Source organism: Schistocerca serialis, chromosome 5 (assembly GCF_023864345.2).
Source record: "Schistocerca serialis cubense isolate TAMUIC-IGC-003099 chromosome 5, iqSchSeri2.2, whole genome shotgun sequence".
NCBI lineage: Eukaryota > Metazoa > Arthropoda > Insecta > Orthoptera > Acrididae > Schistocerca > Schistocerca serialis.
The window spans coordinates 266,445,092-266,461,601 of NC_064642.1; the positions used below are offsets into that span (position 1 = coordinate 266,445,092).

General features: G+C 38.3%; 1 protein-coding gene across 1 annotated transcript in view; it reads left to right on the forward strand.

The window, feature by feature from the left end:
• The first annotated feature begins 769 nt into the window (after nt 1–769).
• Nucleotides 770–16,510, forward strand: part of LOC126481298 (uncharacterized) — a 238,280-nt gene continuing 222,539 nt past the window's right edge. The window contains exon 1 of the mRNA XM_050104947.1: nt 770–853. The gene's annotated coding sequence lies outside the window, so the exon portion shown is untranslated. The remainder of the gene's footprint in view (nt 854–16,510) is intronic.

A 16,510-nucleotide genomic window follows, 5' to 3' on the forward strand; every position in this document is an offset into this window, starting at 1 on the left:
GCTGTATCTGTGGCTGTAGAGAACTTCAAGCGTATCTTGTCATTCGTTAGTACTTCCATATCCAGCGTCTTTGCTTATTGATTCTTCCTGACTAATCTCTTTAACTTCAGCATACTTCTCATCACTACTACATTGCAATCCAAGTCTAGATCTGCCCCTGGGTATGCCTTACAATCCAATATCTGATTTTGGAATCTCTGTCTGACCATGCCATAATCTAATTGAAATATTCCCATATCACCCAGACTTTTCCAAGTATACCTCCTCATACTGTAATTCTTGAACAGAGTATTCACTATTACTAGCTGAAATTTATGACAGAATTCAGTTAGTCTTTCTCCTTTCTCATTCCTTGTCCCAAGCCCATATTCTCCTGTAACCATTTTTCTACTCCTTCCTCTACAACTGTGTTCCACTCCCCCAAGACTATTAGAGTTTCATCTCCCTTTACATACTGTATTACCCTTTCAGTATCTTCACATACTGTCTCTACCTCTTCATCTTCGGCTTGTGATGTCAGCATGTATACATGAACTATCATTGTCAGTGCTGGTTTGCTGTTGATTCCGTTAAGAACTACCCTATCACTGAACCATTCCCAGTAACAAACTCTCTGCCCTATCTTCCTACTCACAATATTCTACACACTGAAAGCTAAATATCATTTAAATATAAGGGAGTTATTGAAACACTGCATGTTACCTGAATATATAAATGCTTGTAATCTGTTTGGTTAAGATGTTTCAATAACAAAAATTTATTTTTGTAGGGAGAGCTCCCACAACCAAGAGAATATGCAACATCAGACCCTAACTGCACCATTCTTTGTTGGGATGAAATTTCATTTGAAAAGGTATGAAGTAAGCAATACTGTTTCTGTTAATCAGATAACAATTTAATGTTAGAGATAGCACAATTATGTTTATGTATTTCTATTTATTCACACAAACATAACTGAACATGTACAAGACAAGACAACACACACAAACACACAAACACACACACACACACACACACACACACACACACACACACACAAGCACACACACACACACACACACACACACACACACACACATCATAAATACAATTTAATAGCATAGTATTCATGTACAGGTGTCTTTACACATTGAAAAAGGCATTTTTTTTTAAAAAAAAGCACTAATATTGATTCTCCTTGTATTTTAATTCTGTGGTTTTCATTGGCTCTAAAAATGTAAATTTAGTATGCATGGTAATTTACTTACCTCAGTTACTAGGGAGATATTTTAGTATTTGTATTGGGATATCAACATAACATCTTATGAGTAACATTGTTATTGGCTGCACCTTATACAGCTTGCCTTAAGCAAGTCATTCAGTGTTATTCTGGCCTCAACACATTTAGATTTTTGTATTTAGAACATGATACTAATCAGATGTGTTGTTGCTATCAAGCAGTCAGCTTCGTGTTGGCATCAACTGGTGTATTGGTTCTTTTACAGAAATAAGTTTAAATTTAGTGCTCAAGAAAACAACAATAGCAACCATAACAGTATATGCTTAAAAATTGTTACCATATCATGAAGAGCTGAAGTAAGATTGAAAGTTGCTATTTGTGGTGCTTTGTTCTTATTTTGTTGCTCTAAATTGGAATTATTTACAACATTAAGGTTAGTACAGAACTTTCTTCTTGCTTGTTTTGACACTGCATTTAACACTCACTCACAGACACATGTCTGGAAACTCAGTGGCAACATACTGCAGCTTTAGAGTTATTAATTCATCCACAAGTTACCATTAAGAAAGAAGTACAGAATCATGTTAAACTTCAAATTATCATATGAAAATTGTAAAATTTGTTGCAGAAGTGGAATAAAAGACTGCATATTCATCTACCAATAACCTACGACTGGTTTGGTGCCATTCTGTATGACTCCTCTTCTGTATTCTTCATCTTAGAGTCGCATGTACATCCAATAACTTCAATTATTGTCATATATATTCTAAGTGGGGCAGCAGCCTTTTCAGTAGTTGCAGGGGCAACAGTCTGGATGATTGACTGACCTGGCCATGTAACACTAACAAAACGACCTTGCTGTGCTGGTACTGCGAACAGCTGAAAGCAAGGGGAAACTACAGCTGTAATTTTTCCCGAGGGCATGCAGCTTTACTGTATGTTTAAATGATGATGGCGTCCTGTTGGGTAAAATATTCTGGAGGTAAAATAGTCACCCATTCGGATCTCCGGGCGGGGACTACTCAAGAGGACATTGTTATCAGGAGAAAGGAAACTGGCGTTAAATGGATTGGAGCATGGAATGTTAGCTCCCTTAATCGGGCAGGTAGGCTAGAAAATTTAAAAAGGGAAATGGATAGGTGAAAGTTAGATATAGTGGGAATTAGTGAAGTTCGGTGGCAGGAGGAACAAGACTTCTGGTCAGGTGAATACAGGGTTATAAATACAAAATCAAGTAGGGCTAACGCAGGAATAGGTTTAATAATGAATAAAAAAAACAGGAATGTGGGTAAGCTACCACAAACAGCATAGTGAATGCACTATTGTGGCCAAGATAGATACAAAACCCACACCTATCACAGTAGTACAAGTTTATATGCCAACTAGCTCCGCAGGTGATGAAGAGATTGATGAAATGTATGATGAGATAAAAGAAATTACTCAGGTAGTGAAGGGAGACAAAAATGTAATAGTCATGGGTGACTGGCATTCGATACTAGGAAAAGGAAGAGAAGGTAACATAGTAGGTGAATATGGAATGGAGTAAGGAATGAAAGAGGAAACCACCTGGTAGAATTTTGCACAGAGCACAACTTAATCATAGCTAACACTTGGTTCACGAGCCATGAAAGAATGTTTTATACATGGAAGAGGCCTGGAGATGCTGGAAGGTTTCAGATAGATTATATATAGATTTCGGAACCAGGTTTTACATTGTAAGACATTGCCAGGGGCAGATGTGGACTCTGACCACAGTCTATTGGTTATGAACTGTAGGTTAAAAGTGAAGAAACTGCAAAAAAGTGGGAATTAAGGAGATGGAACCTGGATAAACTGACAGAACCAGAGGTTGCAGAGAGTTTCAGGCAGAGAATTAAGGAATAATAGCTTTAGAGGGGCTGGCCAGTACTTACCTCAGCTCAGTACAGCCGATAGATACACATAAAACAGAACCGAAAATTTACGTTCCTAGCTTTCGGAACAAATGTTCCTTCATCGGGGAGGAGAGAGGGGAAAGAAAGGGAAGAAGGGAAAGGAGATTCAGTTACTCACAACCCATGTTATGAAGTAACAGCTTCCCTTTCTTTCCCCTCTCTCCTCCCCGATGAAGGAACATTTGTTCCGAAAGCTAGGAACGTAAATTTTCGGTTCTGTTTTATGTGTATCTATCGGCTGTACTGAGCTGAGGTATGTACTGGCCAGCCCCTCTATCTCTTTGTTAGTATTTGTTTCACATCCTTATATGAGATTTTCCATTAATCATTTGGAATAATAGCTTTGAGAGGTGAAATAGTAAAGGCAGCAGAGGATCAAGTAGGTAAAAAGATGAGGGCTGGTAGAAATCCTTGGGTAACAGAAGATATATTGAATTTAATTGATGAAAGGAGAAAATATAAAAATGCCGTAAATGAAGCAGGCAAAAAGGAATACAAACATCTGAAAAATGAGATCAACAGGAAGTGCAAAATGGCTAAGCAGGGATGGCTAGATGACAAATGTAAGGTTGTAGAGGCATGTATCACTAGGGGTAAGATAGATACTGCCTACGGGAAAATTAAAGAGACCTTTGGAGAAAAGAGAACCACTTGTACCAATATCAAGAGCTCAGATGGAAACCCAGTTCTAAGCAAAGAAGGGAAATCAAAAAGGTGGAAGGAGTATATAGAGGATCTATACTAGGGCGATGTACTTGAGGACAATATTATGGAAATGGAAGAGGATGTAGATGAAGATGAAATGGAATATATGATACTGCATGAAGTATATCTAAAAACACAGATGATGTGACTTACCGAATGAAAGTGAGGGCAGGTCGATAGACACACAAACAAACACAAACGTACACACGAAAGGATGTGGGGACTCCTTACCTTCTCCCTTAAAACCCACATCCTTTCGTCTTTCCCTCTCCTTCCCTCTTTCCTGATGAGGCAACAGTTTGTTGCGAAAGCTTGAATTTTGTATGTACGTTTGTGTTTGTTTGTGTGTCTATCGACCTGCCAGCACTTTCGTTCGGTAAGTCACATCATCTGTGTTTTTAGATATATTTTTCCCATGTGGAATGTTTCCCTCTATTATATACTGCATGAAGTGTTTGACAGAGTCAAAACAAGGCCCCAGGAGTAGACAACATTCCATTAGAACTACTGATAGCCTTGGGAGAGCCGCCCTGACAAAACTACCATCTGGTGAGCAAGATGTATGAGACAGGTGAAATACCCTCAGACTTCAAGAAGAATGTAATGATTCCAATTCCAAAGAAAGTAGGTGTTGACAGATGTAAAAATTACTGAACTATCAGTTTAGTAAGTCACAGCTGCAAAATACTAACACAAATTCTGTACAGACCAATGCAAAAACTGGTAGAAACTGAACTCGGGGAAGATCACTTTGGATTCCATAGAAATGTTGGAACACGTGAGGCAATGCTGACCCTAAGGCCTATCTTAGAAGACAGATTAAGGAAAGACAAACCTACATTTCTAGCATTTGTAGATTTAGAGGAAGCTTTTGACAATGTTGACTGGAATATTCTCCATTAAATTCTGAAGGAGGCAGAGGTAAAATACAGGGAGTGAAAGGCTGTACAATTTGCACAGAAACCAGATGGCAGTTATAAGAGCTGAGGGGCATGAAAGGGAAGCGGTGGGTGGGAAGGGAGTGAGACAGGGTTGTAGCCTATCCCCAATGTTATTCAATCTGTATATTGAGCAAGCAGTAAAGGAAACAAAAGAAAAATTCAGAGTAGGAATTAATATCCATGAAGAAGAAATAAAAACTTTGAGGTTCACCAATGATATTGTAATTCTGTCAGAGACAGCAAAGGATTTGGGACGGAATGGACAGTATCTTGAAAGGCGGATGTAAGATGAACATTAACAAAAGCAAAACAAGGATAATGGAATGTAGTTGAATTAAATTGGGTAATGCTGAGGGAATTAGATTAGGAACTAAGACACTTAAAGTAGTAAATGAGTTTTGCTATTTAGGGAGCAAAATAACTGATGATGGTCGAAGTAGAGAGGATATAAAATGTAGACTGGCAAGGGCAAGGAAAACTTTTCTGAAGAAGAGAAATTTGTTAACGTCGAGAATAGATTTAAGTGTCAGGAAGCCATTTCTGAAAGTATTTGTATGGCGTGTAGCCATATATGGAAGTGAAATGTGGACGATAAATAGTTTAGATAAGAAGAGAATAAAAGCATTTGAAATGTGGTGCTACAGAAGAATGCTGAAGATTAGATGGGTAGATAACATAACTAATGAGGAGGTATTGAATAGAATTGGGGATAAGAGAAATTTGTGGCACAACTTGACTAGACGAAGGGATCGGTTGGTAGGACATGTTCTGAGGCATCAAGGGATCACCAATTTAGTATTGGAGGGCAGGGTGGAGGGTAAAAATCGTAGAGGGAGACCAAGAGATGAATACACTAAGCAGATTCAGAAGGATGTAGGTTGCAGTAGGTACTGGGAGATGAAGAAGCTTGCTCAGGATGGAGTAGCATGGAGAGCTGCATCAGACCAGTCTATGGACAGAAGACCACAACAACAACACAACATATTCTAATCTTTGTCTTTCTGTACAGTTTTTGCTCACCACAGCTCCCTCTAGTACCATGGAACTTATTCTCTGATGTATTAAGATGTAATATCTGATTAATGTTTTTCCCATCAGACATTCCTCATTGATTTTCTGGAGAAACTATTTATTTTCTATCTTAACCATCCACACAATTTGTAGCACATTTCAGTAATTCCATACAGTGGTAGATTTACATATAGACCCACTAGGCATGGGTCTAGGGCCAGCACCTTAAGGGGGGCAGCATTTTTTGCTCTGTACTCATTTTAACCTTTTACATTTTAAAATAACTGTGCTTACAAATGACAAAAATTTTTAATATTGTTAAATTACTTGCTACTTTAGATAAGCCTTAACAACAAAATTCGACAATACAAGCTTGGAAATATATGTAGTTTACTTGATGATTGAATGGAAATTTAACATTGGGTTTCTGTCTGGTGTCATCTTCATGATTGTTCAAAATATTTTGAACTAAGCTGTCAGGACAGCAATCAACAATACAATGTTTGAAACATTATTATTCTGAGAATGTTGTTGGCTTCTACTTAACCCTACCATATTTTCCACAAGAAAATACCGGCACCCCTGAAAAGCTAAATTAGAAAGAGAGTCTTAAGAATATTCAGAGCATATTTGTGTCGAAGATACTGGTGACATGAGAAACAGAAGCCAAAAGAGGGACTGTCCCGTTTTCTTTACGAGATGAATTCCAGTTGGCAGGTGTGCTTCCACTATTCACTGACAACAGAGAAACAGGTGACAATGAAATTAAATTGTTCTGCATTGTCGTTCTTTCATAGCACAGTTACGTCGAGTAATCCGAGTTGATCAGTTCATCGCTCTGTGTTTAAAGGATTAATCTTTGTGCTCGTGTGCCATATTTAAAACAAAAAGCATTGTGCTCACGTGTGGTGTAGTACATTTAAAATTGGATACAGTCTTTCTTCCTTTCTTTCCTTTTACAAATACTTTCTTTTGTTTTGGCTGTTGGTTGACAATTTTGTATTTATTTATTTATTTTGATCCTCTGAATCATACATTGTACAGAAATGCACATCTACATCTACATCTACATTTATACTCCGCAAGCCACCCAACGGTGTGTGGCGGAGGGCACTTTACGTGCCACTGTCATTACCTCCCTTTCCTGTTCCAGACGCGTATGGTTCGCGGGAAGAACGACTGTCTGAAAGCCTCCGTGCGTGCTCTAATCTCTCTAATTTTACATTCGTGATCTCCTCGGGAGGTATAAGTAGGGGGAAGCAATACATTCGATACCTCATCCAGAAACGCACCCTCTCGAAACCTGGCGAGCAAGCTACACCGCGATGCAAAGCGCCTCTCTTGCAGAGTCTGCCACTTGAGTTTATTAAACATCTCCGTAACGCTATCACGGTTACCAAATAACCCTGTGACGAAACGCGCCACTCTTCTTTGGATCTTCTCTATCTCCTCCGTCAGACCGATCTGGTACGGATCCCACACTGATGAGCAATACTCAAGTATAGGTCGAACGAGTGTTTTGTAAGCCACCTCCTTTGTTGATGGACTACATTTTCTAAGCACTCTCCCAATGAATCTCAACCTGGTACCCGCCTTACCAACAATTAATTTTGTATGATCATTCCACTTCAAATCGTTCCGCACGCATACTCCCAGATATTTTACAGAAGTAACTGCTACCAGTGTTTGTTCCGCTATCATATAATCATACAATAAAGGATCCTTCTTTCTATGTATTTGCAATACATTACATTTGTCTATGTTAAGGGTCAGTTGCCACTCCCTGCACCAAGTGCCTATCCACTGCAGATCTTCCTGCATTTCGCTACAATTTTCTAAAGCTGCAACTTCTCTGTATACTACAGCATCATCCGCGAAAAGCTGCATGGAACTTCCGACACTATCTACTAGGTCATTTATATATATTGTGAAAAGCAATGGTCCCATAACACTCCCCTGTGGCACGCACATCATGATATAGGACAATCATTTGATACATATTAGCCATTTATAAGAAGAGATACATGTCTATGAATCTATAAAATGGTTACATATTTATATCACATGTGTAATGAACTTAGGTCATACATTTATTCTGTACCAGAATTTAGCATTTATACTAATAAGACTTATATTCATTTATGTTACATAAGGTCAATAGTTTGGGATCCATTATCTGATGTTTTTGTTGAGCAGTTCCTTATAGCAGGTTGTTTTCGAGGAATTCCTGCATGCTGCAGAGGCAGTGTTTAATTAGAAGTGATTGTAGTTTTACTTTAAAATCCTCCTTCTTGTGTAATTTTCTTCACTGCTGTTGGGAGATGATTGTAGAGTTCTATTCCCACATATCTGACACCTTTACTGTACAGTTTTGTTGAGTGGGGAATCACTCGTAGAGAGTTTCTTTGACCTTGTATCATGTTGTTGCCAGTTTGAGTTTATATCTAAGTTGCTAATATTTTTCTTTGTTAAACATAGTAGGTCCAGTATGTACTGACACGGGAGGTGTAATATGTTTACATTCTGGAACAGTGGTGTACAGGATTCTTTCTACTGTTTGGAAAATATTATTCTAACTACTTTTTTTTGGAGTTTAAACAGTCTTACTGCTTCTGCAGACTTTTCCATGTAAGTGTGTCAGTAACGGTAACCCTCAAAAATTTGCTTTCCTTTACATAGTTGATTTTATCATCACTCAGTGGTATATTTGGTACTGGTGGGTTTTTATTTTGGACTGTGTGGAAAGTAATACCAGCTGTCTTTTTTATATTTAGAGTAGTCTGTTCGAATTAAGCCATGTATTTAGTTGTGCTGTGCTCCTGTTTATTGCGTCTTGAAGATGTTCATTTGAGTCAGATATCATAATTGTGGTATCACGAGCAAAGAGGAAGGTTATGTTATTGTGTAAATTTAAGGGGAGGTCATTTACATAAAGTAAGAATAATAAGGGTCCCAACCCTGAGCCTTGTGGAACTCCATGTTCTGTGCTTTGGGTAGATGACTGTACAGTATTAGTGATTCCTGGTCTGATTGATTGTATCGAATGCCTTTGTTAGGTCAAGAAAAATGTCTGTGGCTGTAAGCTTCTTGTCTACTAGTGTGAAGGTGTAATCTGTGAGTTGCTGTATTGCATCAGTTGTGGTTTTTCCTCTTTGGAAACCAAACTGAGCAGACGTTATGGCATTTCTTTTTTTGAGAAATGAATTTAGTTTGTCTGCCATAGTGTATTAAAATATTTTGCTGAATACTGAGAGTACTGCTACTGGCCTGTAATTGCTGGTATCATCTTTTCTTCCTTTTTTATGAATGGGTATGATTTTTGCGGTCTTAAGTTTATTAGGAAATATGCCATTGAGGAATGAATAGTTTATTATGTGGGACAGTGATTTACTTATGAGGTTGCTGCAGTTATGGAGAAGAAAGCAGGGGATCTGATCTTGTCCTGCAGAGAATTGGTTCTGATTTTTGTATGAAATTTTTTTTCTATTTCTACCTCTGTTGTTGGCAATAAGAACAGCATGTCAGTGAAATTTTTTTGTTCTAAGTTTGTGAGGTGATTATTTTTAAGGTGGTCTGTGAGACTTTCAACGTTTTTAATAAAATATGAGTTAAATTCATCTGCTATTTCTTTTTCATTTGTGATTGATTTCCCATTTATTTTTAAGTTCATAATTCTTGTCAGCTGTTGATTTCTGCCACTGTGTGTATTAATGATTTTCCACATGCATTTACTTTTGTTAGCTGATAATTTGAGCAGGGTATCATTTTGCAGTTTTTTTGGCTGCATTAACTACATCTCTAAAAAATTTTTATATTTAGTAAAGCTATTCTTAAATTCTTCAGTATTGCCAAATTAGGTTGGTTGGTTGGTTGGTTTGGGGAAGCAGACCAGACAGCGAGGTCATCGGTCTCATCGGATTAGGGAAGGACGGGGAAGGAAGTCGGCCGTGCCCTTTGAAAGGAACCATCCCGGCATTTGCCTGGAGCGATTTAGGGAAATCACAGAAAACCTAAATCAGGATGGCCGGACGTGGCGTTGAACTGTAGTCCTCCCGAATGCGAGTCCAGTGTCTAACCACTGCGCCACCTCGCTCGGTGGACCCGAATTAGGTCTTGCTGAGTTTGAAGAGTTCTCTTTTTCTTTTCGCTCAGGTGATAATACCTGGGGTTATCCACTTGGGGGATTTACTGCTATTGGAAATATTTTTTTGTTTTTAAGGGGAAGTGGTAGTTGAAATAATAACTAAAAGTATTTAGAAAAGTCTCAAATTTGTTATCTACATTTTGAGACTGATATATATCCTGTCAGTTTTCTGTTTGCATGTGAGACAGAAAGGTGTAGATATTGCTTTGACAGAAATTTCTAGTTTGTGTTGTAAACTTTTTTGAGGGGGCTTGTTTCCTGGTATCTGTATAATTAGGGCGTTGTGGTCAGAGAATCCTAACTTTACAGAGCATGCTGTGCATTCTGTGTCAGTAGCTAATTGGTCAAGACAAGATTCACTGTGGTTGGTTATTCTGGTTGGGGATTTAACCTGTAGTTCCAGAGTGTAGAGATTCATATAGTTTTTGAAGTTTACATGGTCGCTATCTTCTACTAGGAAATCTACGTTAAAAGTCGCCACAGATTACAGTTCTGTAGGATTTCCATTTTGTTAGTTTTTCTAATACTAAGGCCAAGGTCTTATAGAAACAGCTTAGGTTGCCTGAGGGTGATCTGTATACTGATATTAAGTAAATACAATGTTCAGTGAGTTCTATGCCCGATAATTTTATATCTTTTCAGTGCTGTGGGAGTTGCATATGTCCAGTGGTATAGCAATAGTATTGTTTTTTTACAAATATGCAGCTCCCTTTGCCTCTGAATTTTTTCCTTGAGAAATGATTTATCAGTTTGAACTGTGGTATCATAACACATTCAATTTCATAACAGCTCATAAAGTGCTCAGTAAAACATAGTATTTGCTTATTTGATAATTCACTGTTGCTATTTATTAAAATTTCTACTTCACTCAATTTGTTTCTGAGTCCTTGTGCATTGTGGAAGTAAATTTGCTAATTGTAAGATTCAGAAAGTATTGAACACTGTTGAGAGATTGTTGGTTCTACGTTACTTGCTGCAGCTGACTGGGTGATGGCTTTTTCTTCTTCAGTCCTGTCCATAAAAAAATCGTTGAATCTGGGAGGAGGAACAACAGTTCTTCTGTTGACCACCGTTTTCTTTGCTGTGGGTGTAATCTTGTTTACCACTGCTCGTGAAACTGATGGCGGGTTGACAGATTTGGTTGCTGTTGGTGTATTTTTGTTTATTGCTGGTGGAAAAACTGATTGCTGCTTGACTGTTTTTGTTGCTGTGAGAGTCTCTTTACCTGATGGAGAAGCTAATGGTTGTTTAACTGTTTTTGTTGTAGTTTCTGTTGTTTTCTTTCTTATGGGTTGTCCAGTTGCTTCTGTTATTTTGTTTGTGTTGTTGCATCCAGTAGAGCAGTATTTGCAGTATCATCGCATTTGTATTGGCAGTTATTTGATGTTGAAGGCTGCCTTTTTGTTCCTGAGAACATCACTGGGATGGCGGGACCATTTTCTTGTCGACTGAGTTTTTCTAACTTATGAAGAATTTTTTTACCTAGTAGAGTTTTACCGCTTCTGTTTAAATGCATTCTATGTTTTGTATGATGACTCCTTTGGAGAAAGTCCATACTGAGGAAATGTGCATTTTGTTTCATTTTGCAGATCTTATGGAACTGTCTGTTTGCCTTTCTGATTTCAAGATTTACACACGAGGTGGTTACATCATATCCGTGAGATATTCCACTAAAGACGATGATCCCCTCTCTTATTAGATGTAAGACTTGCTTTAGGTTGTAGGTTGCGGTTGCTAGTTCGTTTCTGAAAACATCGTTTGTGCCTGCAATCAACACAATGCTTTTGTAAGTGCCTTTACACGAGTAACAGTGAAAAAAGCAAATGTGCAAAATTAAATGGGGCAGCATTTCAGAAATTATCGAAGGAAAGGCGAGAACAAGAAGCCAGTGTTCCAAAAACGCATGGCAGAGTGGATAAATTTTTTGCAGAACATGTTGCTGGTTCGACTTCAAGTAGTACGGATGATATTTCTGGCACAGCAGCTGTTGTAAAAGCAGTGACTGAAGTACAGATGAAACAAAAGTGAAAAATGAAGAAAACCAAATTGTTCCTGATTTCGAGTTTCACGAAAAACTAAGTGTCGAGTCAGACATTACAAAAAGAAATAACATCGTTAGTGATAATCCTCCAGAATGGTGTGTCTGTGAATCAACAATTGACATCCTCTTTCAACGTGGCCGTAATCAAAATCGTGACGGTGACTTTTTAAAATTCAAGAGGATCAACTGGCGATAAAACCAGATATTTGAACAAAAATGCCTTTTGCCATAAACTTTTAAATGGTGAATCAGCCTGGCACGATTTTGTGGTATACTCCTGTGTGCTGTTTTTCGTGCGCCACGTAAGTTGTTTGGAGATGAGGCCAGGATTGCTACAAATGGTATTGCAGATTGGAAAAATATTTCTAATATTTTATCTTGTCATGAGAATATACTTGAACACAAAATTTCTGCGTTACTGGTATCACTCTTAACAAGAAAAAAAGTCACTTGGAACAATAGATATCCATTTTAAGTCTTATTTATTACCATTTATTACCAGATCTTCGTCATTCACTTGCTGGACATATTGCGTCAAAGTTACAATCAAGTGATGTACAATATAATGAATTACAGAATAACATCAAGACTTTTACAGGTAATGTTCAGAGACTATGTCATGTTCACTGTGTCCATTCGCTTTCTTCACAGTCAAAGAATTCTTGGACCGAGTATAGTGGGCGTTGTTTTAGGCCTAATGTAATTTGTTTCTTGAAGTTGTCCAGTGGCAGGGTCTGCAGTTCAACAGGTAGTTTGTTGAACATGCTCACAGCAATCACTGGAAAACTGTCTCTTGTTTTGTCTAGGTTTCCCTTCTGTGGATGAGGCATGATAATACATACTGGCTATAAACAGTCCTTATTCCCAATGTTCTGAATAATGGTCTGCAGTGTTCCTGGCTGCTGCTCGATGTAATAATTCTTATTACCTTCTTTTGCAGTAGCAGCACATCCTTGCAGCCTGCCGACTGACCCCATAGCTGTAATCCATACAGAATGTGGCTATGGATCAAAGCATAGTAGACAGTTATCAGAAACTTGATCTGTAATCACTTTGTTTAATCTTCATAGTAGGTATCTTACATGAGAGAATTGCTTGCATGCATGCACAGTTTTTTAATCTTCGTAGGAGGTATAACACATGAGAGAGTTTCTTGCATACATGCACAGTGTGTCCATTCCATGAGAGTTTGTGGTCTATGGTGAAGCCTAACAGTTTTGTAGATTCTATATGGTCAGAGTATGTGTTTTTTCCAAAGCTGCATACCATACGCTGGGTTTTTTCTTCGTTTACTTTCATCTTGTTGGCGATGAACCATTTTTTACTGTTTTCAAACTGTACATCAGACTTCATGACTGCTTGGGCAGAATTTTCCCCTTTGGCAGTAAGTGTGGTGTTGTCCACAAATTGTAGTGTCCCACCAACTTCACTTTAGATCATTTACAAAAATGAGGAGGAGGAGTGGGGCTATGACCGAACCTTGTGGCACACCGTGTTCTGCCTTCTGTTTCTGGGATGTTGCTCCTTGGATTGAAACAATTTGCCTTCTGTTTTCTAAGTAAGACCGAAGTGTAGCTGGAGCTGTACCTCCCACACCATAACATTTTAGTTTTTTGAGCAAGATCTTGTGGGGGATGCAGTCGAAAGCTTTACTTAGATCGCACAGTGTGAGTGTCACAAACTCTCTCTCCTTGAATGCCTCCATTACTTTTCTTAATAAGTCTAATGCTGCAGTGGTACAGAACTTTCCCTTCCGGAACCCATGTTGTGCTTCTTTGAAGAGATTGTTTTCTTCAAAATAAGTTACTATCTGATCTTTCATGATGGATTCGATCACTTTTGCTAGTATAGGAATGATTGATATTGGCCTAAAACTTGACACATTATCTGGGTTTCCTGTTTTGTAAACTGTTACTGTCCTTGCAAGTTTCAAGAAATCTAGGAAAAATCCTGCAGGTAGGCAGTTGTTTATAGCTGTTGCTAATGGCTGTGCTATTTCTCCAATAATTTTCTTTAGGATAGTACAAGACAGCCTGACATTAAGATATCTTGACTCTTCTAAGTTTTGTAACATTTTACTATTTTCACTATGTCATTTGCGTGTACTTCTTTCTATTTTTCAAATTTACTGTAAGTTTTATTTGGTAAATAAGCAACAGGATCTATAGTCGAGTCTAGGATTTCAGCAACAGTGTTTTCTATAACTTTGATAAAGTAGTCATTGAAGTCATCAGGACTGCAGGCATAGGCTTCTTCCTATGTTCATTTACTAGAGTCCAGGCTGCTTTGCATGGATTATAAGCTTCTCTTATGAATCTATCATTCCCCCTCCATTTAGCTTCTTCTACTTTTTTCTGTAAAATCTCTTGGACTCTAAGTAATTTCTGTGTAACAGTTGTTTACTATTTGGATCTGTGGCTGCTTTGGCACAGTCATCTACATTAGAACAATATTTTTTAAATTGGCTAGCTCAGGAGGGTACTATGTTTTTGTATTTACTATTTTCTGTTTTCCTTGTGCTTTACTTGTGTGGCTTTTCTTTGGTATCAGTGTGAACATCTCATCAGATTTGGTTTTTAATGTCTGGAAAAGAACATTTAAGGCATCATTGGGTTTTGCTTCTGTAGTTAATTGCTGCCAGTTTATACTGGACAGTGAGGCATTGAAGGTCTCTACTTTTTCTTTTGGCACTATTCTTCTATGAAACACATAATTCGATTGCCATGTATTTGTCTGTTGGTTACCCTGAGTCTTCATTTGTAGTTTCATGACTAATGCACTGTGGTCTGCTACCACTGCATCAACTAAATTTATTTTGTAACTCCAGGTATCTATATTTGTAATAACGGTATCGAGGCAGGCATCACCTCTAGTCGGAAGTCTGTTTGCTATAAAGAGACCATAACTATTTACTAAATTCAAGAATGCTCTCTCTTTTGTACTATTTTCACCTATGTGTACATTAAGATCGCCACACAGTGCAAAAAAATGGCTCTGAGCACTATGCGACTTAACTTCTGAGGTCATCAGTCGCCTAGAACTTAGAACTAATTAAACCTAACTAACCTAAGGACATTACACACATCCATGCCCGAGGCAGGATTCGAACCTGCGACCGTATTGGTCACGCGGTTCCAGACTGAAGCGCCTTTAACCGCACGGCCACGCCGGCCGGCCACACAGTGCAGTTTTTGGTTTAAGGTGTGTTATGTAACGTAAACAACTTTCCAAGTTAGTAATAAAGTTTCAAAATTTCCATTTGGTGAACAGTACGCAGAAACAATTATCATATTCATATCTACTATTTCTAAGCCAGCCAGTTCTAAATCCATATCTGAGCAGTAATTTCTCAGGTCCACATCCCTAGTGTTGAAATTTTTATTGGCATGCACAGACACGCCTCCATGAATGGTAGTTTCTCGATACCATGAGCTCACCATCTCTAGGTATTCAATGCATCTGTAATTTTCACCCACTTCTTTGTCTAGCTGGTGCTCACATACACATATCACATCTGGCTTTGCATCTTCTATAAATATAGATAACAGATTACATTTAGTTCATAGACATTGAACATTTACTAGCTAAAACTATGGGTACATTATTTTGATTCCAGTTTTGCTGACCCGTAGTTTCAATAGTAGGCTCTTTCGTACTGCTGCCTTAAATGTTCTCCAAAATAAAAAACGTCATAATACTACATTCTTAGGCCATATAGAACTGTTAGTTACTTTTTCCTTTAGTTCGAAGTCAACACCAGTTTTGAAACTGCTGTTGAGACCTTTTGTAGCCAGTTTTTCTACTTCCAAATTATTGAATACAGAGAAGGTAAGTTACTACTCACCATATAGCGGAGATGCTGAGTCGTGATTAGCACAGTAAAAATATTCACACACTCATAGCTTTCAGCCATTAAGGCCTTTGTCAGCAGTAGACACACTCTCGGAGACTGCAGATGTGTGTGCAAATTGCGTTTGCCTGATTGTGTGTGTGTGTGTGTGTGTGTGTATGTGTGTCTACTGCTGACAAAGGCCTTAATGGCTGAAAGCTATGAGTGTGTGAATCTTTTTATTGTGCCTATCGCGACTCAGCTTCTCCGCTATCGACAGGGGATCTTAAATTGATTCCGTATTTATAGATTTCCAGGAAGCTTTTGACATCGTTCCTCACAAGCGACTTCTAATCAAGCTGCGGGCCTACGGAGTGTCATCTCAGTTGTGCGACTGGATTCGTGATTTCCTGTCAGGAAGGTCGCTGTTCGTAGTAATAGATGGAAAATCATCGAGTAAAACTGAAGTGATATCAGGTGTTCCCCAGGGAAGCGTTCTGGGACCTCTGCTATTCCTGATCTATATAAATGACCTGGGTGACAATCTAAGCAGTTCTCTTAGGTTGTTCACAGATGATGCTATAATTTACCGTCTAGTAAGGTCATCTGAAGACCAGTATCAGTTGCAAAGCGATTTAGAAAAGATTGTTGTCTGGTGTGGCAGGTGGCAGTTGACGCTAAATAAC